We start from the raw sequence: 9,942 nt of genomic DNA, 5'->3' as shown, positions 1-9,942 counted from the left end.
TTAACATTAAGTATTCTTTGATGGTCAGCAAGAGAAATCATAATTGCTTTAGATACATAGAAGGAGAGAAAATCAAGCAACTATTTCAAAATCAAACCCTAACTATTTCAAAATTATAAACACTATATGTTTAATTGCTTTAGATACATAAAAAGAGAGAAAATCAAAATTATACAACACAGTGAGTAGAGAAGACTGAATAATAGGGTTAGGGTTTTTTTAATTGGTAAAATTACTAAAAAATCCACCTATGTTAGAAATAAAGTAAGGTTATTTAAGAAATTTCAAACATTCGGGGAATTATCGGAGATGGGGCGGGGATCCCCGCTCGGGTCCCCGCGCCTGTCTCGAGGAAATTTTGATCCCCATCCCCATCCCCACGGAAAAAATTCCCCACAAACAGGCCCCATTCGGAACGGTCCCCGCGGAGATCCCCACTTCCCGGGGATTTTTGACACCCGTAACACTCTTCTTCATTTCTCTTAGTTCATATGCATTCATTTTTTTATTTTTATTACTCTATGCCTTATTTACTCATAAATACTTGCAACACAACTCATATATATATATATATATATATATGTCTGAACTTATTCTATTTAAAATATTAACAAAAAAAAAGATATTGAAGGTAATTTTTATTGATATAAAAGCAAGAGTAGTATAATTTTTTTTAGAGTTTATCTATCATATATTCTAAAGGCACATATTAAAATTATAAAACAAAAATTTTTTTATCAGCAGATATTTAAATTTTTAAAAATTTTAAAATATATTTAAGTTATTGACCTTTTCAAAATTTAGACATATTGATTCCTAAGTCTAATTTGTCTCATTTTAAAAACTTTTTTACGTGTATATTTGTATCAACTAGGTCAATACAATGAGAGTTACATTTAATTTTTTCATTGAATATGACAGACCCAAGTGAACATGAGAAATTGATATGTCCAAGCTTTGAAAATGATAAAGACTTAAATGTATTTTCAAATTCTAAAAAACTTAAATGTTCGTGGATCAAAAAATCAATAACCTATTTATTATTTTCTCGTTTAAATTTTCAATGCATTTATTTTGTAGTCATTAAATAAAAATATTTAAAAAATTTTATTATTGATAAATATATTATCTATCTTTAAGGCATATATTAACTAAATCTTTTTTTTTTATGGGTGACCTGATGACTTTTTTTTTATGAATATTACATGATAATATGAGAAAAAAATTGAAAAAAAAATTTGCGTTCAGAAATTTAAAATATACCTAATATTGAACATGTTTATTTTGCTTCAGTTTTTAAAGTATTATTTTTCTTCTCTAACTTATTTTTTTGTATTAACTGTGATATTCTCTGCAAAAATATTTGTTAAGTAGTAAAAAAAATTCGCTTCTTAAGTTCTTTTGCTTTTATGTATTTTCTAATTTTTGGCCCTCTCCTTTAGTCCTTTGCTTGTGATGCTTTTAATTTTAAGAATTTATAGAGCATGAAAGATATTTGATATGATTGTACTCCCATATCTTCTAATTCATTTCTTCATTTATTTAAAAACTTTTGATATATTAAAAAGTGACCGTTGATGCTTTATACCTTCATTTAGTGGATAATTTTATTATTGACGTTCTTCTTCTTCTCTTGCTATTATATCTTGTTACTTTTCTTTTGTAGTGTATTACTTAATCATGATCATAAATTCATAATACATGCAGCAGGTTTAATTTGCATGTTTGTTGATTGGATGTCACAGAAGCAATTTTTGTCTTGAGCCTTCGTTTTTGTCTTGAGGAATATAGGCCTATATTAGCCAAACTTCTTCTGTTTTTTTTTTTTAATGAATCTTTTCAATTGTTAAAAAAAATTGAGAGTGTAAAGTGTGATCTTTAGTTTTTTATTGTTCTCTTATTTATATTTATTTTTAGTTTTATTTATAAATTAATGGTAAGAGATCACACTTTACTCCTTTAATTATTAAAAAAAATTGAGATGATGCATTTCTATTTTTTTTTCTGCTTTTTCTTTTTTTTGTGTTTTTTTTTATGGATGGAATTGAATTTTTTTCACACATAATAATAATAATAATAATAATAATATAATAATAATAATAATAATAATAATATATGCTAGTTAACAAATAATATTGATGATGTGGCTGATGAGAATATGAGAAAGTAACTAAAAAATTAAAAGACGAGACATGCATGCTTTGAATCAACAAAATAACACTGCACAAGAAGAAAAATAATTCATCGACAATTCCGAGAAAGAAAAGAAAGATAAAATAAATAGCTACGTGTTGTTACATGCACTACTTTATTTTGAGCTTATGGCACCTGTATTATATTGTTGACTTGCAACACTTAGGTAGTGTTTGGTGGAGAGACAGAGACGGAAAGACTGAGATTGAGAGACAGAGACTAAGAGACAGGGATTGAAATAAATTTCAGTATTCTGTTTGGTGCAAAATGGGAGACAGGAATTGAAATAAGAATGAAACTCTGATTTAATTTGTACAAAGGGTAAAATTGGAATTAATTAATTGAAATGAAAGTATTTTGGGTATAAAATGTTATTAAAGTTTTAGTCTCTATCTCTAAAAATTTCAGTCCCCTGTGTCCCTATTTTTTGGAGGTACTGAAATACTGAAATTTTAGAGACAGAGACAGAAATTTTAGTACCAGTCTCTGAACTAGCAAACACGATACTGTGTCTCAGTCTCAGTACCTCAAAACAAACACTACATTAGTTAACTACACGAACACTCTATGAAGAGAATGGCGGCAACAATCTTTTCAAATTTGTTTATGTAAACTGCAAACACATTAATGATAACTTTAAAAATATATTTCCAATAAAATACAATTATGAATAAGATATATAATGATTAAAATAAATTTACCAATTATATCCTATAATCTAAATTTAATTCAATAAGTTGGTTATTTACATGATATTTTAGACAATTAAAAATACTTTAAATATTTTGACGTAAAATTATTTAAATATTATAATTAACTTGATTATTTTGATTATTTGTATTTGATTGTATATATTGTTAAATGCTTATAATTAATTATGAGAGCATTTTTAATATTAATTTTAATTTTATTTTATTTTAGATTCTATAAAAATATTTATGAGATCATATGTTATAAATAGTGATTTGAAGCTAAAAATAAATTTTGTTTCTCTAATACTTAATATTAGTTTAATTAAAATTTTATATTATTTTTAATTATTTCATCAACATAATTATATAAGTACCAAAATTTTATTGATTCTCTATCAACGTAATACTGTATTTCTAAGATGATATCAATTTAATTTCATAAATTAACTTCGATAGAGATTTCAATTTAAAATTATATTTTTTAATTTATTTAAATAAACTTAATTCTAAAATAATTTTTATTGTTTAAATTTAATATTAATAATTATATTTCAATTTATATATTAAAATCAAATCCAATTTTTTCTTTTTGATTCAATAAAACAAACTTAATTATATAGTTGCTATTTTTTATTTTAAAATTACCTAAAAGTGTATTTTAGTCCTTTAAAATCAAACTTAAATTTAGTATTATATCTCAATTTATTAAAATCGAAACCAATTTTTTCTTTCTAATTCAATAAAATAAACTTAATTATATAGTTGCTATTTTTTTTTATTTTAAAATGATCTAAAAGTGTATTTTAATCCTTTAAAATCAGACTTAAATTTTAGTATTCTAAATTCATTAAATGACATTAATCCTAAAAGGTATTTTGACTTTTCAAGATTAATCTTAAATAGAATATTTTAATTTTTTATATTAAAATTAAATTTCTAATTTTTTAATGTATTTAAACAACATTAATATTAAAAAGACATTTTGCTTTTTTATTAATATTTAAATGAATATTATAGAATTTTAAAGTTAATTTTTAAAAGAGATAATTTATCTTTTTAAATTTAAATATAAATATATAGTCTTTAAAATAATTAAACTCTAATTTTAAAAATGGTATATTTTTATCTTTTTATAATTAAACTAATTTTAAAATTAAATTAAAGAGTAATTCACACATATAAAATAAATTTATGTCAAAATTATAACAATATTCTAAATTAAATTGGGTTATATGCATATCTTATTTATAACTCTATATAAATCGAATATAGATAATTTTCTCATAGTACTTTATTTTAATATTTCATCATAATATTATTAGGTTCATGAGATGTAGTTTGCCGGATCTTATTGGGCTTTTATATTTTTGGGTGGTGAAGAATTAGCCTTTTTCAACTATTATTTGTTTACTTGTAAAGATTTTATTGTCCTCTATTCCAGAAAAAAGGATGTTATGCTGCTGATGGGTTTTTAATTTGTATCTCATATAATTGGTTATTAGATAAATGTATTCTTGACCAAAAACGAAGCATGAGGAATTGAGAATTTTTATATATGGAGTTTTGTGGTATACGAAGAATTGTATTATAAAAGATTTAATTTTTAAATTTTGATATTAAAAAATAAATTTTTAATTTAAAAATATGTAAATAAAATAAAATTAATAAATGATTTAAAATTAAAAATAAATAAATTATTACAGAATTTGTGAAGGTTTAAAAATTTCAAAAAATAATTAATTTTTGTTAAATTAAAAAATTAATTTGTGAGGGTTTAAATTGTCATAAAAGTGATTTAAAATTATCATAAAAGTCTAGTATAAAACCTCCACTAAACACATATAAAATTTCCTACTGAATAGATTGTGAAGGTTTTTAAAAATTCTCAGAAAAGATTTCGTGGCACCTCAAATTTTGGGAGTTTTAGAAACTCCCGCAAACCATTTGGTGAGGGGGAGGGGTTATAAACCTCTACAAATAAAAAAAAAAACTGCCACAAATAAGCAAAAAATTTGTAGTGCTAATTGGTTCGATTTACCACCATATTTACATATAAATCAAATTGATTTGCTTTACTATTGGTACAACATATATATGGTAAATCGAATCAATTATATTTAATTTACATAGAGTTGTAAATGAGACATACATATAATCCAATTCAGTTTTAGGACATTGATATAGTTTTATTCGATTTATCATGTATATGTTGTATCAATAATAAATCGAATCATTCTAATTTAATAACACAAAAACTTTAATTGTATATCGAATATTTTTTTCATCTTATAGTTACCTAAAATTAGGAATGGCGAAACAGATTCATTTTCGTTAATATTTACTTAAAGACAAAGCAGGTTGATTCCACCTATCAAAGTAAAACAAATTTAAAATATTAGCTTGTCTCATTTTCGTTAATATTAGCTTGTCTCAATAGACTAGTATATTTAACTCTCTATTTAAGAAAAAATATTAATTAAAACTAATCTAATAAAAATTATAAAAAATAAAAATTCAATCTTATTTAAACACAATTTTTTCACAATCTTCTAAATTTTCAACGTCAATAAAATTATTTATCATAATATCTATTCTCAAATTACTATAAATAATAAAAAATATTAATTTTAAATTAATTTTCAACAACTAACAACTTTAAAACAATAACAATATTTACAATACAATATAACACAAACAAAAACATAGTTTTGTGATAAAAAAAAATATTTATTTAAGAAACAAGACCACATATATGTGGAAATGCTAAAAAAACTAATAAAAAATAGAAAATAAAATAAATGAAACAAATAATCGAAAAAAGAGAAAGGCGCGTGTTTGTAAATCATAATTTTATTTGTATGTGTATATATCACTAGTATTTTATTAAAAAAAAATTCTAATTTGATGGCTGGTTCGTCTCATTCAATCTCGATAAAAATTTTGTAAGTTTGACGACGTAATTTGCTAAATTTTTTTAGTTTATTTTATCTTTTTAGCATTCGTTTCAACTTGTTTTAACATCTTATTAAAATTATATTTTAGTTATTTAAAATCAAATTTAATTTTCAACATCTTAATTCCATTAAATAACACTTATTCCAAAAGAGCATTTCAATCTTTTCAACATATATTCTAAATAGAATATTTTAAATGCCTTTTAAACACATTAATATTAAAAAGATTTCTTTATTTTGTTAATTAATCTTTAAATATATATTTTAAAATTAATCCTCAAAAGTGATAATTTTATTATTCTAAATTCAAATATAAATTTTTAATATTTAAAACAATTAAACAACTTTAATTTGAAAAGGGCATTTGTGTATTTTAAAAATTAAATAAAAATATATGTTACTTTTTTAAAATTAAATTGTATTTTTAATTCAAATTAAATAATCTTAATTTTAAATAATATTTTAGTCTTTTAAAATTAATTGTAAAAAAATTTCTTATTTTATTAGTTTTTTTTACCTTTTATGTTTTTATTATAATAGTTCAATATCAATTTCAAAATAAAATAGCCCAAAACGAAAATAATAAAACCAAAAATTCTTAATCCAAATAAATTTCAAATAAAAAATCATAAAATTATATTTTTTTTCTTTGATTTATTACTGTCGCTACAATTTTTAATTTTAACCCACTATAATTTTAAATAAAAAAATTTAATTCCAACTTAAAATGGGTTCGCGACAACATAAAAAAATGTATTTTAATGATCCAATACTAAAATATTACTGGATTTAGCTCAAAATAAAACAAAAACTGATAAAAAAAATATTTTCTCTTTCTTCACATTTAAGAGCTTTTAAAATTTTAAATGCAAACTTTCATTCTTTCTTTTACTTACAGAATTTTAAAACTCTATTTATTTTTTAAGCATTAAATCGTGTGTCTTCTTTTTTACTTCTCGCATTCATTTTCTTGATTTTTATTATTATATGCTTTATTTACTCATAAATACTTGCAACAAAACTCAAATATATATGCAGGTTTGAATTTATTCTATTCAAAATATTAACAAAAAAAAAATATATTAAAGATAATTTTTATTCATATAGAAGCAAGAACAGTATAATTTTTTTTAAAACTTATTTATAATATGTTCTAAAAGCATCTATGTTAAGATAATAAAATAATTTTTTTTATTAAAAATATAAAAAATTTAATAAAAAATTATAAATTGATTTCTAACCTTTTAATCTGCAGATATTTAAATTTTAAAAATTTAAAATATTTAAATTCTTGTCCTCTTCAAAATTTGGATATATTTATCCGAGTCTAATTTGTCTTATTTTAAAAAGGTTTAATTACTCTGTTGGTCTCTATAATTTCACTAAATTTTTAATTAGATCCCTATACTTTTTTTCTATTCAATTGGGTTCCTACACTACTTTTAATTTTGTAATTACGTCATTTTCATGTTAAAAATGTTAAAATTAACATAATATTTTTACCAGAATGCATGTGGTCAAAGATTTAATTAAGTTTTTAATTATAAATACCTTCAATTTGCGAATAAATATTCAGTTAACTCTAATATTTTTTACACTATGAAGGACTTAATTACAAAATTATAGTAGTGTAGGGATCCAATTGAAAGGAAAAAAAGTATATGGACCTAATTAAAAATTTGGTGAAACTATAGGGACCAACAGAATAATTAAACCTTTTAAAAACTCTCTCACGTGTACATTCGTATCAACCAGGTCAGTATAATAAGAGAACCCTAACCCTAAATGCTAACTCCAACCTTAAACCTAACTCTAACCCTAACCCAAACACTAACCCTAACCCTAACCCTAACCTCTTAACTCTAAATGCAAACCCTAACCTTAACCCTAAATGCTAACCCTAATCTTAACCATAATCCTAACCCTAACTCTAAACTTAACCCTAACCTTAATCCTAACCCTAATACAAAATGCTAACCCTAACCCTAACCCTAACTCTAACCCTAACCCTAAATGCTAACTCTAATCCTAACCCTAACCCTACATGCTAATCCTAACTCTAACCCTAACCCTAAATGTAAACCCTAAAGCTAACGTTAACCCTAACCTTAAATGCTAATCCTAACCCTAACCATAAATACTGACCCTAACCCTAACCCTAACCCTAACCTTAAATCTAGCTAATCCTAACCCTAATCCAAACTCTAACCTTATCCATAACCTTAACCTTAATCCTAACCTTAAATGCTAACTCTAATCCTATCTCTAACTTTAACTCTAACCCTAACCTTAACCCTAAGGGTTAGGGTTAGGGTTATCATTTAGAGTTAAGGTTAGGGTTAGAGGTAGCATTTAGGGTTAGAGTTAGCATTTAAGGTTATGGTCAAAGTTAAGGTCAGGATTAAGGTTAGGGTCAGAGTTAAGGTTACGGTCAGGGTTAGGCTTAAAATATGGAGTAGGATTAGAGTTAGGGTTAGGGTACGAATGAATTAAAGTTAAAAAATAAAAAATACAAATATAAAAAAAATTGTAACCAAAGTGGCAAGAAAAATGAGCTAAATAATTATATAAATAAATGATATCATAATATATCTAATACTAAATATCCATAATAGTCTTAATTGATTTTTATTAATTGGTTAATATATAAAAGTGGCAATATTTATTTTAATAAATATCTGATCATCTTTTTTTATGCACATTATTATTATTATTATTATTATTATTATTATAGTTGAAGGATGATTTGAAATATAAAATGTGAAAAGGTTATTTTGGTTATGATGTACGATACAGTTTAATTTGTAAATGAGCTATTGGGCCATTACAAAAAAAAATTTTAATCAGTCCAGTATCATCTCTATAAATTAGTCATAATGAACAAAATTAATTGGTCAAAATATTTAATCATTACGTGTCGTGAGCCTCAACATAATTTATATAGGAACTTCAAATTAAGAAAATGTTTTCAATCATATTTTCTTTCTGGACACTTGTCTTATAATAGTGTTGACAATAAAGACATACAGGTGTAGAAAGAAATCTACACCATAAATTTTTTCTTTTTCTTTTTGTCTTTTGATTGGATTTATAGACTTCTATCAGGTTCAGAATAAATAATAGTTATTTTATAAATAAAGTAACATACTAGAGTTTAAAATAATTAATAAATTTTTATTTTTGTCCTTTGATTTGATCTATCGACTTCTAAGTTCAGATTATATATCAGAATTAGGTTCAGAATAAACAATAACCTTTTATAATCAGAATTTAGAATAAACCATAGCTTTTTATTTTTGTCCTTTGATTAGATCTATAGACCTCTGAGTTTAGAGTACCTATTAGGTTTAGAATAAATCATAACTTTTTATAAACAAAATAATCGTATTAGAATTCAGAATAAATAATAATTTTTTTTGTTTTTGTCCTTTAAGTAGATCAATAGACTTCTATCAGGTTCAGAATAAACAAGAGTTATTTTATAAAGAAAGTAACGTATCAGAATTTAGAATAATCAATAAATTTTTATAAGTTTGACTTCTTTGAGTTCAGAGTATAAGTTTGAATTTCACTTCAGAGGGTAAGGTGTAATCTCTCATAATTTATTTTATAGGTAGAACCAAGAGAAAATATGAGAGAGAAATCATTTAAGGGTGAGAGATTACACTTTTTTCTCTAAAGTAAAAATTCAAAATTTAGAGAATCCAAATTCATATATCAATATCAGGTTCAGAATAAACAATAGCTTTTTATTTTTATCATTTGATTATATAAATAAAGTTCTGAGTTCAGAGTACGTATCAAGTTCATATTAAATAATAACTTTTTATTTTATGTGTTATGACTTATTAACTGGTCATTAAAAAAAATAAAATACCATTCAAAAAATATTTTTTGTTAATATAATATATAATTTATTAATATAATGATGATATAAAATATGTATAATATTTTATTAACTTTTTAATTAATCTAAAATAAAAAATTTCAGAAATAAAAACTAAAATAAAAATATACATTAATTTTTTAAAATTAACTCATTGACTAACTTTTTTTTGGCTAAAAGTAAACAAAGTAACCAATCAAAATTTAGAATAAACAAT

The sequence above is a fragment of the Arachis hypogaea genome, chromosome 11 (genome assembly GCF_003086295.3).
Source record: "Arachis hypogaea cultivar Tifrunner chromosome 11, arahy.Tifrunner.gnm2.J5K5, whole genome shotgun sequence".
NCBI lineage: Eukaryota > Viridiplantae > Streptophyta > Magnoliopsida > Fabales > Fabaceae > Arachis > Arachis hypogaea.
Note: the sequence above shows the minus strand (reverse complement) of the source record.